The 5,090-nt window shown below is 47.9% G+C and overlaps 1 long non-coding RNA gene across 1 annotated transcript; it reads right to left on the bottom strand.

Annotated features, from left to right (window-relative positions):
- Window positions 1-508: 508 nt before the first annotated feature.
- LOC309526862 lies at window positions 509-2,656 on the bottom strand. Its single transcript, XR_014216985.1, has 2 exons — window positions 2,001-2,656; window positions 509-1,200 (listed from the first exon to the last, which is right to left on the bottom strand). It is a non-coding gene; the product is annotated as an uncharacterized lncRNA (long non-coding RNA).
- Between the last annotated feature and the right edge of the window lie 2,434 nt (window positions 2,657-5,090).

The following is a 5,090-nucleotide window of genomic DNA, read 5'->3' as shown; positions in this document are numbered from 1 at the left end:
TATTGTTTGGAATAAAAACAGCATTTTTTGCAATACATTTATATTGACTGCTGTTATTCTTCCTAATAAGGAGAGATTCATTCTTCCCCGTACTTCTAGATTCCTTTTTATCTCATTCCAACGTTTTTCATAATTGTCTTTGTAAATATTGATATTTCTGCTTGTGAGACAAATGCCTAAATATTTAACTTTTTTGTGGGTTTCTGTTTCTGTAACTTGAGAAATTCTTTTTTGTCTACTTCTTTTAAATTTTTAACTAATAATTTGGTTTCACTTTTATTTAGTTTGAATCCTGATACTTGCCCAAACTCCTGGATTTTTTCTATAACTTTTGGAAGAGACTCTTTAGGCTCTTCTGCCGTAATTACAAGATCGCCTGCATAGCCTTTCAATTTATATGATTTTCCCCCTATTTTAATGCCTTTAATATTTTCATCTGCCCTGATATTTCTCACTAGGACTTCTAGGACCAATAGAAATAATAAAGGTGGTAACGGAAGCATTAAGATAACTTCAGCAGTGTAAGTAAGTTTTAATGGATGCAATAATGGAATACTGAATGGTTTAGTTTATATAAAATATGCATTGTGCAAAGTGAACCATGGAAAGAGAGGTAGGGAAGTCATTGATATTTTAAGGTTGCTGAAAATGTAAAGCAGATATATAATAATATATATGCGTGTGTGTGCGCCCACACACTCAGAAACATACTGGGAGCCAGTGAAGATCCTTTAGGTATGTGTTGTTGTTTATTCGTGTCCGACTCTTCGTGACCCCCTGGACCAGAGCACACCAGACCCTCCTGTCTTCCACTGCCTCCCACAGTTTGGTCAATCATGCTGGTAGCTTCGAGAACACTGTCCAGCCATCTCGTCCTCTGTCATCCCCTTCTCCTTGCGTCCTCCATCTTTCCCAACATCAGGGTCTTTTCCAGGGAGTCTTCTCTTCTCATGAGGTGGCCAAAGTCTTGGAGCCTCAGCTTCAGGATCTGTCCTTCCAGTGAGCATTCAGGGCTGATTTCCTTAACAATGGAGAGGTTTGACCTTCTTGCAGTCCATGGGACTCTCAAGTGTCTCCTCCAGCACCATAATTCAAAAGCACCCATTCTTCGGGGATCAGCCTTCTTGATGGTCCAGCTCTCACTTCCATACATCACTACAGGGAAAACATAGCTTTAACTATATGGACCTTTGTCAGCACCTGTCAGGGCCTCAGGAACAGAGGCACAGGGGAGAGAGGAAATGGAGAGCGAAGGGGAAGAATCGGAGGGCAGCGTAGGGGGGTATAGCAGTGACCCGAGAGATTCCATGAGCTTCTCCAGCGAATCAGAAGATTCCCAGAAGGAGGCGCCGATGGTCAGGGCAAGGGGGGCCAGCGGGGACTCCCAAAGCAGCAGCTGGAGATCAGGACCAGCTTCCCCACCAGAGCGTAGTGGGGGGGAAGAATCCCAGGTGTCGGGGCCAGCGTCTCCTCCAGCAGGGGGAGAAGATGAGTCGAGACTGACCACGCCTCTGTCGGAGAGTGGGGAAACGGAGGGGAGGTCAAGTACAGCCAGCCTCCCCGAAGGGGGAAGCAGTGACAGGAGCAGTGTAACGGTCAGGAGGAAGGTTGCCGGCTGGGCGTGCGCGCCAAGTTCAAATGTACAGGCGCGCGGGACAGCAGAAAGCCCGGATTGGGAACCAGGTCCTAAAGCCCGCCGGAGGCAGGGGGAGGACTCAGGGGACTCAGCGTCAGAAGAGTCTAGGAAGGGCGAGACCCCAACTGACAGGCGGACCCAGAGGAGGAAAGAGCGGAGGAAGAGGTGGAGCAAGGCTAGAGTCTTAAACTGGTGTCTGGGGGGAGGAGACTCAGACGGAGCTTCAGTGGTCTAGAGTTTCAGACGTAGAGCTGCACGCTGCGGCTGTAAAAACGAAAATGAACTTCAATAAAGACTTTTGTATATAACAACGAACTGGCGTTGGTCCTTTGTGAGCTGGGACCTTGGGCAGCTCTGACAGCACCTTTCCGTATACTAGGCCTCATTAGCTCTCCTTGGCATGCAGAGAAGCCTCTTGGCAGCCACATCACATACCTCCATCAATCACTCTCTGGCAGGGCTCCCGGACAAACAGCTCCCACAGCGAACAGCCCACAGCGTCTGGGCCCAGGACCGATAATGGAACACTCTTGCAGGCCCCACGCCTCCTCTGGCACTGGAACAGCTACACAGCATTCCCAGGTAGGGGTCCTTGTGTTCTGGGACTCACAGCTGCTCTCTTGTGAGCGCCCAGTATAGCAGAGTAAAAGCAGTGCAGACGGAGTTGAGGAGGTACCTGGGCATACCTACTTTATTTCTACTAATTACAGATTAAAAACATAACAAACACATATGAGAGGAGCAGTCCTCATACAGACATCCTGTCTCGTCGCAAGACAGAGCAGAAAGAAAAAGTACAATAGTACCAGAGATGGAATTCACACAGACTGGCTTCCTTTCTCACGGAACAGAAAGTAAACAAGAATCAGGTGGTCCTTGCAATGGGAGGAGTGAAATGCTAACACTTACCAGGAATGTATAGTTTATTCTGAGACAGGCTGAATTGTATAGTAGTGAAATGCTCACACGAGCCTGCAACCAGCTATCTGCTGTGCATGTAAAATGGGAACGTAACTCTGCAAGTTAGGAAGGATATTAATAAACAATATAGCCTCTCCTGCCACCCAGAACATTCCCACATGTAAGCTAAGGAAAGGACGACTGTTTGGGGGCTCCCCTGAACATTCCTCAAGTCACCCCAGGATGCCACAGCACACTGGTTGAGAATCAATGGGTATGCGTGTTTCTCATATATTGTATATATTGGTATATTGCTTCCTTCTGCAGTGGTACCTCGGGTTACATACGATTCAGGTTACAGACTCCGCTAACCCAGAAATATTACCTCGGGTTAAGAACTTTGCTTCAGGACGAGAACAGAAATCGTGCTCCGGCGGCGCGGCAGCAGCAGGAGGCCCCATTAGCTAAAGTGGTGCTAAGAACAGACCTCCGGAACGAATTAAGTTCTTAACCCGAGGTACCACTGTAAACATTTTGGTGCCTTTTTATTTTTCCTCCCCCCCCCCCTTATAATTGAAAACTTCTCAATAAAATATTAATACAAAAGAAGCCAGACATCTTTTGGGAAATCATCCAAACATTCCATTTGTGTGGGCACCCTGGATTTATATAGTTGTTGGAATATACAGTGGTGCCTCGCAAGACGAAATTAATCCGTTCCGCGAGTCTCTTCGTCTAGCGGTTTTTTCGTCTTGCGAAGCAACCCTATTAGCGGCTTAGCGGATTAGCACTATTAGTGGTTTAGCAGCTATTAAAGGCTTAGCGGCTTAAAGGCTATTAGCGGCTTAGCGGCTTAGAAAAGGGGGGGAGCGAAAAAAAATCTCAAGACTCACAAGACATTTTCGTCCTGCGAAGCAAGCCCATAGTGAAATTCGTCCTGTGAAGCGCATTGAAAAATAGAAAACCCTTTCGTCTAGTGGGTTTTTCGTCTTGCGAGGCATTCGTCTTGTGGGGCACCACTGTAGTTATCAAACATAATCCCTGAAAAATTGCCTGAGTAACCCTTGTTTTCCCCATCCCCCTTGAGCTCCCAAGTAACCCTGAGCACCAAAAGGAACCTGCTGAGGTTGGGACCTCTGGCCCTCCAGGTGTGGATGGACTCCAAATACATCCGCCCAAGCAGGCATGGCCAATGGGCAAGGATGATGGGAGTTGTAGTACATCTGTGTCTGGTGCGATGCACATTCTCCCTTTTCCTCCTCCTCTGAAAATGCTAAATATCTGCATTTCATTTTGTTTTTCCTGCATGATCTTTAACATCTTCTTGATACAGTCCAACCAACTGTGTAACAAGTAAAACAGAAGTGTTATTTACATCATAGTAAAGGTAAAGGGACCCCTGACCATTAGGTCTAGTCGTGACCGACGCTGGGGTTGCGGCGCTCATCTCGCTTTATTGGCCGAGGGAGGCGGCGTACAGCTTCCAGGTCATGTGGCCAGCATGACTAAGCCGCTTCTGGCGAACCAGAGCAGCGCACGGAAACGCCGTTTACCTTCCCGCCGGAGTGGTACCTCTTCATCTACTTGCACTTTGACGTGCTTTCAAACTGCTAGGTTGGCAGGAGCAGGGAACGAGCAACGGGACCTCACCCCGTCGTGTGGATTCGAACCGCCGACCTTCTGATCGGCAAGCCCTAGGCTCTGTGGTTTAACCCACAGCGCCACCCGCGTCCCTTATTTACATCATATGACATTGTAAAAGTTTTCAAAAATATTCATCTTTTGAAGCAAAGACAACAAAGGATCTGGTGGGCCTTTAAAGGCCAATAAATGTATTAGTGCCTAAGGTTTTGTGGGTTGCAGGCTGAGGATATGGACTTTGGACGAGGAAAGCTCACGCCACCATTATCCTGTGAGTCTCCTTGTAGATTTTGTGTAGTTCTTCTGGAATTTATATCGCAATATCAGCTCATGAGAAGTTGTCCACATGAGCCGGAAAGCTGCCTTGCTCCCTCGGCCTGAAAGCGGAGATGAGCACCACACGCCATAGTCGAATTCAGCTGGACTTAACTGCCCAGGGGTCCTGTACCTTTTACCTGCATATAAACCCTGAATGCAGTTCTATAGCATCCTTCACCCCTATTTCTGGCTTGCTGTACATCATCGTCAGCTTCGATCAACCACGCAGCGGAAATAAGAGCTAACACCGGAAGCCTGAGAGAGGGAACCTCTCCTCTCCCAGGTGGACCAATGGTTTCATTTGGTATAATGCAGCGTCCTGCATCTCTGAGGCAACAGCTGACCTGAACCATGGAGGGGGTGGGGGAAGTGGACCCCCCCTTTCCAGGGACCCCTCTGTCGAAGAACTTGGAGGAGTAGCAGATTCCTTGCCAGGAGGGAGAAGCCAAGTGCAATAAACTAAAATCTGCCCTTATTCCCTTCTAGAGTCCTTTGTAGGTTCTCCATCGGTCAGAGAGAATAACAGAGGGAAACCAGGATGGAGACGACTCTCCAAAAGGCCACGTCTCTCTCTCTCTCTCTGTCTCCCCACTGC

The sequence above is a fragment of the Podarcis vaucheri genome, assembly GCF_965113315.1.
Source record: "Podarcis vaucheri genome assembly, chromosome: 2".
In the NCBI taxonomy this organism is placed as follows: Eukaryota; Metazoa; Chordata; class Lepidosauria; order Squamata; family Lacertidae; genus Podarcis; species Podarcis vaucheri.
The sequence above is the reverse complement of the archived record's forward strand: the minus strand, read 5'-3'. Positions and strand labels throughout refer to the sequence as shown.